The sequence below is a fragment of the Mobula hypostoma genome, chromosome 1, assembly GCF_963921235.1.
Source record: "Mobula hypostoma chromosome 1, sMobHyp1.1, whole genome shotgun sequence".
In the NCBI taxonomy this organism is placed as follows: Eukaryota; Metazoa; Chordata; class Chondrichthyes; order Myliobatiformes; family Myliobatidae; genus Mobula; species Mobula hypostoma.
The window spans coordinates 104,149,835-104,167,188 of record NC_086097.1 but is presented as its reverse complement, the minus strand read 5'-3'; the positions used below and the strand labels follow the sequence as shown (position 1 = coordinate 104,167,188).

General features: G+C 44.8%; 1 protein-coding gene across 8 annotated transcripts in view; it reads right to left on the bottom strand.

Annotated features, from left to right (window-relative positions):
* numb (NUMB endocytic adaptor protein) overlaps window positions 1-17,354 on the bottom strand; it is a 285,368-nt gene that overhangs the window by 219,259 nt on the left and 48,755 nt on the right. For 2 of the 8 annotated variants that reach the window (XM_063054296.1, XM_063054281.1), the window contains exon 2: window positions 1,921-2,057. The exons of the other annotated variants lie outside the window; for them this stretch is intronic. The gene's annotated coding sequence lies outside the window, so the exon portion shown is untranslated. The remainder of the gene's footprint in view (window positions 1-1,920; window positions 2,058-17,354) is intronic. 8 annotated transcript variants of the gene reach the window in all.

The window sequence follows — 17,354 nt, the reverse complement described above, 5'->3', positions numbered from 1 at the left end:
ACCATGAAGCATGGTGATGGCTATATCATGTTGTGGGGATGCTTCAGTGCAGCAGTCCCTGGAAGGCTTGTGAAGGTAGAGGGTAAAACGAATGCAGCAAAATACAGGGAAATCCTGGAGGAAAACCTGATGCAGTCTGCAAGAGGTACTTGAGAAACTGAGTTACAGAGAAAGGTTGAATAGGTTAGGACTTTATTCCCTGGAGCGTAGAAGAATGAGGAGAGATTTGATAGAGGTATATAAAATTATGATGGGTATAGATAGAGTGAATGCAAGCAAGCATTTTCCACTGAGGCAAGGGGGGGAAAAAATAAGAGGACATGGGTCAAGGGTGAAGGGGGAAAAGTTTAAAGGGAACATTGGGGGGGGGCTTCTTCACACAGAGTGGCGGGAGTGTGGAATGAGCTGCCAGGAGAGGTGGTAAATGCGGGTTCTTTTTTAACATTTAAGAATGAATTGGACAGATACATGGATGGGAGGTGCAGGGAGGGATACGGTCCGTGTGCAGGTCAGTGGGACTAGGCAGAAAATGGTTCGGCACAGCCAAGAAGGGCCAAAAGGCCCATTTCTGTGCTGTAGTTTTCCTATGGTTTCTATGGAATCTGGAGCAGCAGCTGGATGACCTTCGACTCATAAGGGAGAATGAGGCAATCATAGATGAGAGCTACAGGGAGGTAGTCACACCTAGGCTGTCGGAAGCAGGTTGTTGGGTGACAGTTAGAAGGGGGAAAGCAAAGGTGAGTAGACAGGTAGTGCAGAGCACCCCTATAGCCATTCCCTTGAATAATAAGTTTACTGTCCTGGGTACTGTTGGCGGGGACGACCGACCAGGTGTCAGCCACGGTGGCAGGGCCTCTGGCACTGAGTCTGACCCTGTGGTGCAGAAGGGTGGGACGGAGAAGAGGAGAGCTGTCGTCATTGGAGACTCTATAGTCAGGGGAGCAGACAGGAGATTTTGTGGACGTGACAAGGACACCTGCATGGTTTGTTGCCTCCCGGGTGCCAGGGTCCAGGATGGCTCTGACCGGGTACACAACATCCTGGTATGAGAGGGAAAGCAACCAGAAGTCGTGATACATGTTGGTACCACCGACATAGGCAGGAAGAGGGATGAGGTCCTGAAGTGTGAGTTTCGGGAACTAGGCAGAAGGCTGAAGAACAGGACCTCAAGGGTGGCGTTCTCAGAATTGCTGCCAGTGCTACGTGATAGTGATGGTAAGAATTGGAGGAGATGGCAGTTGAATGCATGGCTGAGGAGTTGGTGCAGGGGGCAGGGTTTTAGATTTTTGGACCATTGGGATCTCTTCTGGGGAAGGTGGGACCTGTACAGATTGGATGGGTTGCACCTGAACTCCCTGCAGGTAGGTTTGCTAGCATAGTTTGGGAGGGTTTAAACTAATTTGCAAGGGGGGTGGGACCCGAAGCGATAGAGCAGTGAAAGAAGTGCATGGAATAAAGCCAGATCTAACAGATAGAGAGACTTTGAGGAAAAAGAATCAGAATAAAGGGTAGTAAGGTAGAAGGGCTAAAGAGCATGTACTTCAATGCAAGCAGCATCAGGAACAAAGGTGATGAACTGAGAGCTTGGATACATACATGAAATTATGATGTAGTGGCCATTACAGAGACCTGGCTGGCACCAGGTCTCAATACAGGAGTCCTCCACTTTTCCAACGTTCGCTTTATGAAACCTCACTGTTACGAAAGACCTACATTAGTACCCTATTTTCGCTTTCAGAAGGTGTTTTCACTGTTACGAAAAAAAATTCAGCGCGCGATAAAAGGCAGCGCGCTCCGAGCAGCCACTCTCCCCCAGATTCGGAACTGCTTTGCTTTAACACGTGCCTGTGAGCAGCTGTTTGCAAGTTGAGTTCTATAGTATCAGAAAAGCCTGAAAGAGCTCGTAAGGGTGTTACTTACGGTAAAACTAGACATAATTAAGCGTTTTGATCATGGTGAACGAAGTAAGGACAACGTGAGTTTGGCTTGTGGAAGCTGATGAACATGATGTTGAAGAGGTTTTGGCATCCCATCACCAAGAATTGACAGATGAAGAGCTGATGCAATTGGAAGAAAAAAGGATAACAAGTGAAACCGAATGAGTAATGATAAAGTACGACTTTAATTTTGAAAGGGTATGTCAGTTCAGGGGATATTTGCAGGATAGTTTGAGTCCTTATTAAAGAACTGTGTGATAGAAAAATGCGCGAGGCTCAGCAATCAAGCAAGCCTTCCACATCAGCCACAGCAGACGACGAACCTCGACCTTTGACATCGAGACGGGCAGAGATAGAAGAAGATGAGCTGCCTGCTCTACTGGAAACAGGCGACAAGATGACACCCCAGTGTCCCACCACCCCAACCCCCAGGCCACGAACAGATACCGATTCGTGGAGAATGCAAAGGTAGCCGGGAGGCACACATCACATCTTTAAGAAAAAAGCTGAAATAAACATGCTAATTAATTAGGTGCCGCCAACACGTAATTGTCGGCCCAGATCAGAGACGACGCAATCGGAAATCGGCACTGATCTGGGCCAACAATTACAGGCGGCATCTAATTAATTAGCATGTTTGTTTTGGCTTTTTTCTTAAAGATGTGCTGTGTACCTCTCGGCTACCGCTGGACCCCTGCATTCTTCGCGGCAATGTATCGCTCAGCGGCCTGGAGGGTGGGGGGCCACTGCATCACCCAAACTCCGACGACTCAATCTAACACACCATCATCAGTGTGCTCGCTGTCTTCCCGATTCCCGTAAGTGATACTACACTGTACGTACATTATTTCTACTTTATACAGGCTGTGTATTTTTACATGTTATTTGGTATGATTTGGCAGCTTCATAGTTTAAAGATTACTGGACAGCGCTTGCGCAGTGTTTTTGCCAACAGCGCTTGCGTGAGATTTTCTGCCGACAGCGCTTGCGTGAGATTTTCGCTACGGGGATCTGTGCCGGCAATGATTGTGTAAAAGTATTTCTACTTTATATAGGCTGTGTATTTATCATATCATTCCTGCTTTTACTATATGTTCCTGTTATTTTAGGTTTTATGTGTTATTTGGCATGATTTGGTAGGTTATTTTTGGGTCTGCGAACACTCACAAAATTTTCCCATATAAATAAATGGTAATTGCTTCTTCGCTTTACGAAATTTCCGCTTACGAACCGTTTCATAGGAACGCTCTACCTTCGGATGGCGGGGGAAACCTGTATTCCTGGATTTCAGTGTTTTAAAAGGGATAGAGAAGGGGGAAAAGGAGAGGAGGGGTGGCATTACTGGCCAGGGATACTATTACAGCTACAGAAAGGGTGGGTAATGTAGCAGGATCCCCTTTTGAGTCAGTATGGGTGGAAGTCAGGAACAGGAAGGGAGAAGTTACTCTATTGGGAGTATTCTATAGGCCCCCTAGTAGCAGCAGAGATACCGAGCAGATTGGGAGGCAGATTTTGGAAAGGTGCAAAAATAACAGGGTTGTTATCATGGGTGACTTTAACTTCCCTAATATTGATTGGCACCTGATTAGTTCCAAGAGTTTAGACGGAGCATAGAAACATAGAAACATAGAAAATAGGTGCAGGAGTAGGCCATTCGGCCCTTCGAGCCTGCACCGCCATTTATTATGATCATGGCTGATCATCCAACTCAGAACCCAGCCTTCCCTCCATACCCCCTGACCCCTGTAGCCACAAGGGCCATATCTAACTTCCTTTTAAACATAGCTAATGAACTGGCCTCAACAGTTTGCTGTGGCAGAGAATTCCACAGATTCACCACTCTCTGTGTGAAGAAGTTTTTCCTAACCTCGGTCCTAAAAGGCTTCCCCTCTATCCTCAAACTGTGACCCCTCGTTCTAGACCTCCCCAACATCGGGAACAATCTTCCTGCATCTAGCCTGTCCAATCCCTTTAGGATCTTATACGTTTCAATCAGATCCCCCCTCAATCTTCTAAATTCCAACGAGTACAAGCCCAGTTCATCCAGTCTTTCTTCATATGAAAGACCTGCCATCCCAGGAATCAATCTGGTGAACCTTCTTTGTACTCCCTCTATGGCAAAGATGTCTTTCCTCAGATTAGGGGACCAAAACTGCACACAATACTCCAGGTGTGGTCTCACCAAGGCCTTGTACAACTGCAGTAGTACCTCCCTGCTCCTGTACTCGAATCCTCTCGCTATAAATGCCAGCATACCGTTCGCCTTTTTCACCGCCTGCTGTACCTGCATGCCCACTTTCAATGACTGGTGTATAATGACACCCAGGTCTCGTTGCACCTCCCCTTTTCCTAATCGGCCACCATTCAGATAATAATCTGTTTTCCTATTTTTGCCACCAAAGTGGATAACTTCACATTTATCCACATTAAATTGCATCTGCCATGAGTTTGCCCACTCACCCAACCTATCCAAGTCACCCTGCATCCTCTTAGCATCCTCCTCACTGCTAACACTGCCACCCAGCTTCGTGTCATCCGCAAACTTGGAGATGCTGCATTTAATTCCCTCATCCAAGTCATTAATATATATTGTAAACAACTGGGGTCCCAGCACTGAGCCTTGCGGTACCCCACTAGTCACCGCCTGCCATTCTGAAAAGGTCCCGTTTATTCCCACTCTTTGCTTCCTGTCTGCTAACCAATTCTCCACCCACACCAATACCTTACCCCCAATACCGTGTGCTTTAAGTTTGCACACTAATCTCCTATGTGGGACCTTGTCAAAAGCCTTTTGAAAATCCAAATATACCACATCCACTGGTTCTCCCCTATCCACTCTACTAGTTACATCCTCAAAAAATTCTATGAGATTCGTCAGACATGATTTTCCTTTCACAAATCCATGCTGACTTTGTCCGATCATTTCACCGCTTTCCAAATGTGCTGTTATCACATCCTTGATAACTGACTCCAGCAGTTTCCCCACCACCGACGTTAGGCTAACCGGCCTATAATTCCCCGGTTTCTCTCTCCCTCCTTTTTTAAAAAGTGGGGTTACATTAGCCACCCTCCAATCCTCAGGAACTAGTCCAGAATCTAACGAGTTTTGAAAAATTATCACTAAATTTATCACTAAATAAAGCAGAGTTTGTTAAGTGTGTCCAGGACAGATTCCTGTCACAGTATAATGACAGGCCAACTAGGGGGATGCCATACTAGATCTAGTATTAGGTAATGAACCGGGTCAGGTCACAGATCTCTGTGGCTAAGCATCTGGGGGACAGTGACCACCGCTCCCTGGCCTTTAGCATTACCATGGAAAAGGATACAATCAGAAAGGACAGGAAAGTTTTTAATTGGGGAAGGGCAAATTATGAGGCTATAAGGCTAGAACTTGCAGGTGTGAATTGGAATGATGTTTTTGCAGGGAAATGCACAATGGACATGTAGTCGATGTTTAGGGATCTCTTGCAGGATGTTAGGGATAAATTTGTCCTGGTGAGGAAGATAAAGAATGGTAGGGTGAAGGAACCATGGGTGACAAGTGAGGTGGAAAATCTAGTCAGGTGGAAGGCGGCAGCATGCATGAGGTTTAGGAAACAGGGATCAGATGGGTCTTTTGAGGAATATAGGGAAGCAAGAAAGGGCAGAGAAGAGCAAAAAGGGGGCATGAGAAGGTCTTGGTGAGTAGGGTAAAGGAAAACCCCGAGGCATTCTTCATTTATGTGAAGAACAAAAGGATGACAGGAATGAAGGTAGGACCGATTAGAGATAAAGGTGGGAAGATGTGCCTGGAGGCTGTGGAAGTGAGTGAGATCCTCAATGAATACTTTTCTTCGGTATTAACCAATGAGAGGGAACTTGATGACGGCGAGGACAATATGAGTGAGGTTGATGATCTGGAGCATATTGATATTAAGGGAGAGGGGGTGTTGGAGTTATTAAAATGCATTAGGACGGATAAGTCCCCAGGGCCTGATGGAATATTCCCCAGGCTGCTCACGCGGCGAGGGAAGAGATTGCTGAGCCTTTGGCTAGGATCTTTATGTCCTCGTTGTCCACGGATGGTACCGGAGGATTGGAGGAAGGTGAAGGTTGTCCCCCTGTTCAAAAAAGGTAGTAGGGATAGTCTGGGTAATTATAGACCAGTCAGCCTTATGTCTGTGGTGGGAAAGCTGTTGGAAAAGATTCTTAAGAGATAGGATCTATGGGCATTTAGAGAACTATGGTCTGATCAAGGACAGTCAGCATGGCTTTGTGAAGGGCAGATCATGTCTAACAAGCCTGATAGAGTTCTTTGAGGAGGTGACCAGGCATATAGATGAGGGTAGTGCAGTGGATGTGATCTACATGGATTTTAGTAAGGCATTTGACAAGCTCCACACGGTAGGCTTATTCAGAAAGTCAGAAGGCATGGGATCCAGGGAAGTTTGGCCAGGTGGATTCAGAGTTGGCTTGCCTGCAGAAGGCAGAGGGTCGTGACGGAGGGAGTAACATTCGGATTGGAGGGTTGTGACTAGTGGTGTGGGGGTAGAAAGGTGGGTTGGCAAGTTTGCAGATGACACAAAGGTTGATGGTGTTGTAGATAGTGTAGAGGATTGTCGAAGATTGCAGAGACATATTGATAGGATACTGAAATGGGCTGAGAAGTGGCAGATGGAGTTCAACCCAGAGAAGTGAGCTTTTTTGGAAGGACAAACTCCAAGGCAGAGTACAAAGTAAATGGCAGGATACTTGGTAGTGTGGAGGAGCAGAAGGATCTGGGGGTACATGTCCACAGATCCCTGAAAGTTGCCTCACAGGTAGATAGGGTAGTTAAGAAAGCTTATGGGGTGTTAGCTTTCATAAGTCGAGGGGTAGAGTTTAAGAGTCGCAAGATGCAGCTCTATGAAGCTCTGGTTAGGCCACACTTGCAGTACTGTGTCCAGTTCCAGTCGCCTCACTATAGGAAGGATGTGGAAGCATTGGAAAGGGTACAGAGGAGATTTATCAGGATGCTGCCTGGTTTAAAGAGTATAGATTATGATCAGAGATTAAGAGAGCTAGGGCTTTACTCTTTGGAGAGGAGGAGGATGACAGGAGACATAATAGAGGTGTACAAGATAATAAGAGGAATAGATAGAGTGGATAGCCAGCACCTCTTCCCCAGGGCACCACTGCTCAATACAAGAGGACATGGCTTTAAGGTAAGGGTGGGAAGTTCAAGGGGGATATTAGAGGAAGGTTTTTTACTCAGAGAGTGGTTGGTGCGTGGAATGCACTGCCTGAGTCTGTGGTGGAGGCAGACACACTAGTGAAATTTAAGAGACTACTAGACAGGTATATGGAGGAATTTAAGGTGGGGGGTTATATGGGAGGCAGGGTTTGAGGGTCGGCACAACACTGTGGGCCTAAGGGCCTGTACTGTGCTGTTTTATGTATTGAATAAGGAAACTTTACTGAACACATCTGACAAACTCTATCCCATCTCGCCCTCTTTATGCAGGAGTCCGAGTCAATACCTGGGAAGTTAAAATCACCTGCTATTACAACCTTATGTTTCTCATGCTCATCCATAGAACCTCCTGTCTGTTCCCCTAACCACTGTATCCCCTATCACTGCAGCACGCCTTCCCTTCTGAGCTAATTCATCACAAACTTCAAATATCACACCACAGTGGTTCGAGTGGTTGGATGCTTTGAGTAAACCAATTAACTTTTCAACTGCTATCACTCTTCCCCAACCCTCGATGTCTTCTGTTGGAACCTTTAAAACTCCTCTCTTTTGCCCCACATCTCTCTGAACCTTTCTTATCCATATATCCTTTTCAAGTACGTGCTAAATGTTTTTATAGAGCTGACTCCAGCAAGTCATTTAGTGACCACCTGATTGGTGGAAAAATAATTGTCCTTCAGGGCCCTGTTAAGTTTCTCCTCTCTCATCTTAACATAGAGAAGGTCCAAACCCACTCAACCTCTCTTCTTACGTCATTCCTCCAAGTTTTGACAACATCTTTATGAATCTCAAGTGAACCATTGCCAGTTTAATAGCATTTTCCATATAGCAGGGTGAGCAAAACTAAACAATATTCCAAATGTGGCCTCACCAACAACCTTCAGAAATGCAAAATAACAATCCAGTTTCCATACTCAATGTCCCAACTGAACTATCAGGCTCAGAATCATGAAATTTGTTGTTTTGCAACAACAGTACAGTGCAATACATAAAATACACTATAAATGATAATAACTATATTAAAAAATTAAATAAGTAGTGCAAAAAGAGCAACAAAATAGTGAGGCAGTATTTATGGGCTCATTGTCTGTTTAGAAATACGATGGTGGAGATAAGAGGCTGTCCTAAGATGTTTTAAATGTGCATCTTCAGGCTCCTGTACCTCTTCTATAATGGTAGTAATGAGATCAAGGCATGTCATGGATAGAGGGGGGTCCTTAAATAATGGATGCTGCTTTTTTGAGATATCACCTTCTCAAGGTATCCTCAATGGTGGGGAGGCTAGTGCCCACGATGGAGCTGGCTGAGTTTACAATCTTTTGCAGCTTTTTCCAATGCTAGATCTTTTTCCAAGTCACACAGTCCTGGATGTAGAGAGAGTAAAGCAGTGGGCTAAGCAAACATCCTTGAGGTGCACTGGTGTTAACTGTCAGGCAAGAGGATGTTATTTCTGATTCATACTGACTGTAGTCTCCCAATAAGGAAGTGAAGTTATCCACACACCTGAAATAGCATGGATAACTTCACTCACCTCAAAGCTGAATTAACTCCACAACTTAAAGACTCACTTTCAAGTATTCTACCGTGGATGTTCTCAGTATATATTTATTATTAACCATATAACCATATAACAATTACAGCACGGAAACAGGCCATCTCGGCCCTTCTAGTCAGCGCTGAACTCTTACCCTATCCTAGTCCCACCAACCTGCATGCAGCCCATAACCCTCCACTCCTTTCCTGTCCATATATCTGTCCAATTTAACTTTAAACGACAACATAGAACCTGCCTCAACCACTTCTGCTGGAAGCTCATTCCACACAGCTACCACTCTCTGAGTAAAGAAGTTCCCCCTCATGTTACCCCTAAACTTTTGTCCTCTAAGTCTCAACCCATGTCCTCTTGTTTGAATCTTCCCCACTCTCAATGGAAAAAGCCTATCCATGTCAACTCTATCTATCCCCCTCATAATTTTAAATACCTCTATCGAGTCCCCCCTCAACCTTCTACCCTCCAAAGAATAAAGACCTAACTTGTTCAACCTTTCTCTCTAACTTAGGAGATGAAACCCAGGAATAATAGGGAAACTGGATTAATTATTTGCACTGTTTGTCTTATTTTGCACATTGGTAGTTGGCCAGTCTTTGATTTTGTTATAGTTTTTCTTAAATTCTATTGTATTTATTTTCCTATAAACAACTGCAAAAAAAAACTCAAGATAGTATATGGTCACAGAAACATACTTTAGTTTCATAATAAATGCTCTTTGAACTTCGAAATCTAGCATTCCAAAAGCCTTCCTCACCACCCTATCAATCAGCCATTCCACTTTCAAGGAACCAATTACATGTAACTCTTAGGTCCCTGCGTTTTAAAACACTTACCAGGGCCTTGCCATTCACTGTAAAATTCCAGCTGGATTATACATGCCAAAATATAGTATCTTGTACTTATCAGAATTAAACTCAATTTGCCATTTGTTGGCCCACTTCCCCAGCTGATCAAGATTACTCTAAATTGTGTAAACATTTTCACAGTCTGCAAAACCACCTATTCTCATGTCAGCCACCAACTTACTAACTACGGCTTCTATATTCTCACCCTAATCATTTATACAGATGACGAACAGCAAGCCTAGCACCGACCTCAAGTCACAACCCTCCCCCCTCCCCCCCCGATCCCAGCTCTCATCCGTGCCATCCCCTCCAACCTTCAACTCTCTGAGGCAGAGCCCTCTGTCCTCAGTAAGGGCCTTAACCTTTGTCCCCCTTCACCCACACCTCAGCAAGTTCCGCGTCCGCCATGACGCTGAACTCTTCTTCCGCCGGCTCCGTCTTCAAGCCTACTTCTTCGGCAAGGACTCTCCCACCCCCACCAATCACTCTTTCTCTCGTCTTCAACCCTCCTCCCCTTCATGGACACCCCGCTCTGGCCTCCTGCCTGCTCTGGACCTTTTTATCCCCAACTGCCGACGGGACATCAACCTTCTCAACTTCACCACACCTTGTTCCAAGTCCAACCTCACGCCTTCCAACGCTCTGCTCTCCACTCCCTCCTCACTAATCCTAACCTTACTATAAAACCCGTTGATAAGGGAGGTGCTGTTGTAGTCTGGCGCACTGACCTCTACCTTGCCGAGGCACAGCAACAACTTGCGGCTACCTCCTCTTACTTAGCCCTCGATCGTGACCCCACTAAGGAGCACCAGGCCATTGTCTCTCACACCATCACCGACTTTATCCGCTCAGGGGATCTCCCATCCACTGCCACCAACCTTATAGTTCCCACACCTCGCACTTCCCGTTTCTACCTCCTACCCAAGATCCACAAACCTGTCTGTCCAGGTAGACCCATTGTCTCAGCTTGCTCCTGCCCCACTGAACTCATTTCTGCATACTTCGACACTGTTTTATCCCCCCTTGTTCAATCCCTTCCGATCTATGTTCATGACACTTCTCACGTTCTGAATTTTTTCCAATGATTTTAAGTTCCCTGGCCCCCACCGCTTTATTTTCACCATGGATGTCCAGTCCTTATATACTTCCATCCCCCATCAGGAAAGTCCCAAAGCTCTCCGCTTCTTTTTGGATTCCAAACCTAATCAGTTCCCCTCTACCACCACTCTGCTCCATCTAGCAGAATTAGTCCTTACTCTTAATAATTTATCCTTTGGCTCCTCCCTCTTTCTCCAAACTAAAGGTGCAGCTATGGGCACCCGTATGGGTCCCAGCTATGCCTGCCTTTTTGTTGGCTTTGTGGAGCAATCTATGTTCCGTGCCTATTCTGGTATCTGTCCCCCACTTTTCCTTCGCTACATCGACGACTGCATTGGCGCTGCTTCCTACACGCATGCTGAGCTCGTTGACTTCATTAACTTTGCCTCCAACCTTCACCCTGCCCTCAAGTTTACCGGGTCCATTTTCAACACCTCCTTCCCCTTTCCTGATCTTTCTGTCTATCTCTGGAGGCAGCTTATCTACTGATGTCTACTATAAACCTACGGACTCTCACAACTACCTGGACTATTCCTCTTCCCACCCTGTCTCTTGCAAAAATACCATCTCCTTCTCGTAATTCCTCCGTCTCCGCAGCATCTGCTCTCAGGATGAGGCTCTTCATTCCAGGACGAAGGAGATGTCCTCCTTTTTTAAAGAAAGGGGCTTCCCTTCCTCCACCATCAACTCTGCTCTCAAACGCATCTCCCCCATTTCACGCACATCTGCTCTCACTCCATCCTCCCACCACCCCACTAGGAATAGGGTTCCCCTGGTCCTCACCTACCACCCCACCAGCCTCCGGGTCCAACATGTAATTCTCTGTAACTTCCACCACCTCCAACGGGATCCCACCACTAAGCACATCTTTCCCTCCCCCCCCCCCGCTTTCCGCAGGGATCACTCCCTACGCAACTCCCTTATCCTATCGTCCCCCCCATCTCTCCCCACCGATCTCCCTCCTGGCATTTATCCTTATAAGTGGAACAAGTGCTACACATGCCCTTACACTTCTTCTCTCACCACCACTCAGGGCCCCAGACAGTCCTTCCAGGTGAGGTGACACTTCACCTGAGAGTCAGCTGGGGTGATATACTGCATCCGGTGCTCCCGATGCGGCCTTCTATATATTGGCGAGACCCGACGCAGGCTGGGAGACCGTTTTGCTGTCCACCAGAGAAAGCAGGATCTCCCAGTGGCCACACATTTTAATTCCATGTCCCACTCCCATTCTGATATGTCTATCCATGGTCTCCTCTACTGTCAAGATGAAGCCACACTCAGGTTGGAGGAACAACACCTTATATTCCGTCTAGGTAGCCTCCAACCCGATGGCATGAACATTGACTTCTCTAACTTTCGTTAATGCCCCACCTCTCCTTCCTCCCCCATCCCATACTTATTTATTATTATTTTTTCCCCTTTCTTTCTCCCCAGGCCTCCTATCCCATGATCTTCTCCCTTCTCCAGCCTCGTATCCCTTTTGCCAATCAACTGTCCAGCTCTTAGCTCCATCCCTCCCTCTCCTGACTTCTCCTATCATTTCAGGTCTCCCCCTCCCCCTTTCAAATCTCTTACTAGCTCTTCTTTCAGTTAGTCCTGACGAAAGGTCTCGGCCTGAAACGTCGACTGTACCTCTTCCTATAGATGCTGCCTGGCCTGCTGCGTTCACCAGCACTTCTTGTGTGTGTTGCTTGAATTTCCAGTATCTGCAGATTTCCTCGGGTTTGCGCTTCCATCATTACCCTCTGCTTCCTACCATCTAGCCAATTGTGTATACAAGAAAGCTAGCTGTTCCTATGTTCCATGTGATTCAACTTTCCACAGCATATCAAAGCCCTTTCTGAAGTCCATGTAGACCATGTCTATGGTCCTGCTCTCATCAACCTTCTTGGATACTTCCTCAAAAACCGCTAATTCATGAGACATGATCTCCCGTACATAAAACCACGCCGATTATTCAAATCAAGCTACTTTCCAAATGCTTGTATATCTAATCCCTCAGTATCCTCTCTAGTAGCATACCTGCCACAGATGTTACGCTTCCTGGTATATAATTCCCAGAATTTCTTTGTAGCCTTTGTTTAAAAAAAAAAGATACAACATCAGCCGCCTGTCTTTTGGAATTTCACTCATCATTAATGACCATGCTTATATCTCAGCCAGAGCTCCCACAATATCTCTGTGTTCTCAGAGATACCCGGTCAGACCTTGGAGATTGATCTACCTTCATTTCACCATCTATATTAGATTAGGGAACATTCCCAAATGTGTTAACAGTGGACAAACATTGCATAATATCTAAAGGACTTTTCCATGAATTACAACAATTAGTTTAACACACAAGCAAGATCTATTCTACCTATCAACAATGAATTCAGAAGTGTCTTTGGAATTTTCTCCAGGAATGCATTCAACTGACTTGTTTGAGGTTATTAGCTTACCTTATATAACTTTAATGGTGTAACATTGACAGTTTGCCAACCCTCTTCCAACTGTCCCAATACTCTAAATAAGATCATGATGTGGGCTTTTGCAATTTCCTCCCTTACTTCTATCAATAACTCAATGCTGAGAAGTGTCAAGAATTGTATTTTTTTTTAAAACAGAAACTAGAGGGTACAATTTCTAAAGAAAAAAGAAGAGTATGTGCAGATATGGGCTTTATCATTAGAGGTGAATTCAATCAGGCTAGCTTAAAGAAATCTCTGCCCAACTACCACCAACACATCACCTGTAGCACAAGAGGATCCAATGCATTTGATCACTACTACACTAGCATCAAGAAAAATGCCTATCATTCCTTTGACTGCATTTCAGAAAATCTTCCTATCTGCATCCAGGCAGAGACAAGAACAAGGCAGCAAATTGCAATGACAAGAGGAGACTGTAACAGGAGACAGAGGTGTAGCTCTGGGACTGCTTTGAGTAAGTGGAGTGGGCCATGAATGAATAGGCAACAGTTGTCTCAGACTTCATAAAGATTATGTGGACAGGTGTGTCCTCACAAAATCATTCGGGATCTTTACCAATCAGAAACCTTGGATGAAACAAAAGATTCACAATCTGCTTAGGGCTATATTGGTGGTGCTTAGAACCAACATCTGGGAAAGTACAAGAGGTCCAAATATGACCAGCAGAAGATTCTATACAAAATTGGTAATTCTAATCTAAACATAAATCAGAGAAGGATGCTCAACAACTATGGTTGGCTTGAATGTCATCACCTCCTACAAAGCAAAACCAAACAACATAAATGGCAATGAGGTTTCACTTCCCAATTAGCTCAATGCTTTTTATTGTCACTTTGACTGACAGAAAATGGAGACACTTTCACGAACCCCCACAGCCCTCAACGATCCTGTCATCTCACTGTCTGTCTCTGAGGACAACGTGAGAACATCCTTCAGGAGGGTGAATTCACAGAAAGCACCTGGACCAAATGGCATACCTGACCAAGTCCTGAAAACCTATGCTCGTCAGCTGGCTGGAATGCTTACTAATATCTTCAAACTCTCGCTTCAGCTTCAAGCAGGCTTCAATCATACCAATGCCCAGGAAGAAAGTAGTAACCTGTCTCAATGACCATCATGCAGTAGCACTTACATCCACTCTAAACAAATACTTTGAGACGTTAGCCATAGCATATCAACTCCTACCTGAGAAGTGACCCGAATTCACTCCAATTTGACTATCTTCACAGCAGGTCAACAGCAAATGCCATTTCAATGTCTCTACATTCAGCTCTGAAACACCTGGATAATAAAGATACTCTTCATTGACGACAGTTCAGCATTCAATATTATCATCACCTTAAAACTCATCATTAAGGTTCAAAACCTGGGCCTCATTAACTCTCTGCACAACTGGATCCTAGATTTCCTCACTGGCAGACCCCAGTTACTATGGATTAGCAACAATATCTCCTCCACAATCACTATCTGCATAGGTGCACCATATGGCGGTGTACTTAAGACTCCTGTTCACTTTTGTTTAGCCAATGTGTGACTAAATAAAGCTCAAATGCCACATTTAAGTTTGCTGGCAACACCACAGCTGTTGGCCTAGTCAAAGGTGATGACAAATTGGCAGATAGAAGGGAGATCATCACAAACAAGGCACAACAAAACATCAATTTTCTTAAAACTTTGTTTAGTTTTGAGTTAAACACTTTGACAAACTTCTATAGATGCACAATGGAGAGTATCCTAACTGGTTGCATCACGGCCTTGTATGCAAACCCTAATGCTCAAGAAGGGAAAAGGCGAAAGAAAGTGGTGGATATAGCTCAGTCCATCACAGGCAAAGCTCACAGCACCACTGAGAATACTGGAGTACTGCCATATAAGAAAGCAGCAGACATCATCAAGAACCCCCACCATCCAAGACCATGCCCTCTTATCACTACTCCATTGTCAGGAGCTACAGACTTAGGTCCCACACCAGCAGTTGCAGGAACAATTATGACCCAACAATGATCAGGCTCTTGAAACAGCATGGATCTCTCATCACCAGGGTCACAAGGTCAATCCTCACCAAGAGGGCTTGTAGAGTTTTTATGCTTTCCACATGACCATGGCAAAAGAGATATCTAAACGAGGTATTTAAAATTGTGAATATAAACAGAATAGACAGATGGAACTCTGGGTGTACACCATCTGGTCCAGGTCACTTATCTACCTTCAGACCTTTCAGTTTCCCCAAGAACCTTCTCCCTAGTAATAGAAACTTCACACATTTCATGACCCCTGACACCTGGAACTGCCACCACAATGCCAATGTCTTTCGCAGTGAAGACTGATGCAAAAGACTTATTCAGTTCTTCCACCATTTCATTGTCCCCAATTACACATCGTTTTCTAATGGTCCAATATCCACTCTCGCCTCTCATTTACTTTATGTATTTGAAGAAACTTTTGGTATCCTCTTTCATATTATTTACTAGCTTACTTTCATATTCCATCTTTACCTTCTTAGTGACTTTTGTTTTAAGATACATCCTGTGCCTTTCAAATTGCTTCCAGAAATTTAAGCCATTGCTGCTCTACCATCATTCCCGCCAGTGTTCTTTTCCAACCAATTCTGGTCATCTCCTCTCTCATACCTCTGTAATTCCAACACTTCTGACTTTAGCTTCTCCTTCTCAAATTTCAGGGTGAATTCAATCATATTATGATCACTTTCCCCTGAGGGTTCTTTTCCCTTAAGCTCTCTATTAATTCCGGATCATTGTGTAACACCAAATCCAGAATAGTTGACCCCTCATGGGCTCAACCACGAGCTACCCTAAAAAGCCATCTCGTAAGCATTCTAGAAATACTCCTCCTGGAATCCAGCACTAACCTGATTTTCCCAGTCTACACCTGCACATTGAAATTCCCATGACTATTCTAACATTGCCTTTTTGGCATACATGTTCTATCTCCCATTGCAATTTGTACATCACATCCTTAATATTGTTTGGGGTTCTATATACAACTCCCATCAATGTCATTTTAGCTTTATCCACTATGATTCAACACCTTCTAACCCTATGTCACCTCTTTCTAATGATTTGATTTCACTTTTTACTAGAGCATCGCCACACCCTCTGCCTTCCTGCCTTTCCTTTCGATACACGTGGACATTAAGCTCCCAGCTATAATCTTCCATCAGCCTGCAACATACCTGCCAATCTGCAACTGTGCTCTAAGTTCATCTAATTTTTTCCATAATACTGCATGCATTCAAATACAACACTTTCAGTCCTGTATTTATCCTTTTCAATTCTGTCTGCTTTTTACATGGCAATTCATCCTGCTGACTGCAATGTTGCCCTACCAACCTCTCCTCACACACATTGCCTGTTTGTAAACCAGCTACCTCATCTTCAATAATAGTACCTGCCCTTCCTACGATACTTCTTGCATTGAAATATATGCAGCTTAGGATACCAGGCACCACACTATGCTTAACCTTTTGATTCCTAACTTTGTCTGAGATCTTACCAACATCTGCCTCCACAACCTCTCCACTAACTGTTCTGGCACTCTGGTTCCCATCCCCCTGCAACTCTAGTTTAAAAACCCCATCACACAAACCTTCCTGAAAGGATATTAGTACCCCTCCAGTTCAGGTACAAACTGTCCCTTCTGTAAAGGTCCTATCTTCCCTGGAAGAGAGCCCAATGTTCCAAAAACCTTATGCCCTCCCTCCTACATTCGTAAGGCCAGTGATGTTGTGGGGATAGAACTGGATTCTCTGACGGTGGTGTCTGAAAAGAGGATGCTGTCCAAGTTGCATGCCATCTTGGACAATGTCTCCCATCCACTACATAATGGACTGGTTGGGCACAGGAGTACGTTCAACCAGAGGCTCATTCCACCGAGATGCAACACAGAGCGTCATAGGAAGTCATTCCTGCCTGTGGCCATCAAACTTTACAACTCCTCCCTTGGAGGGTCAGACACCCTGAACCAATAGGCTGATTCTGGACATTTCCTGGCATAATTTAAATATTACTATTTAATTATGGTTTTATCACTATCTAATTATTTATGGTGCAACTGTAATGAAAACCAATTTCCCTCGGGATCAATAAAGTATGACTATGACTATACCAACTCCTTAGCCACATGTTAAACTGTTCTGGCCTCACTAGCACGTGGCATGGGTAGTAATCCTGAGATCGCAATCCTGGAGGTCCTGCCCTTTAACTTAGCAACCAA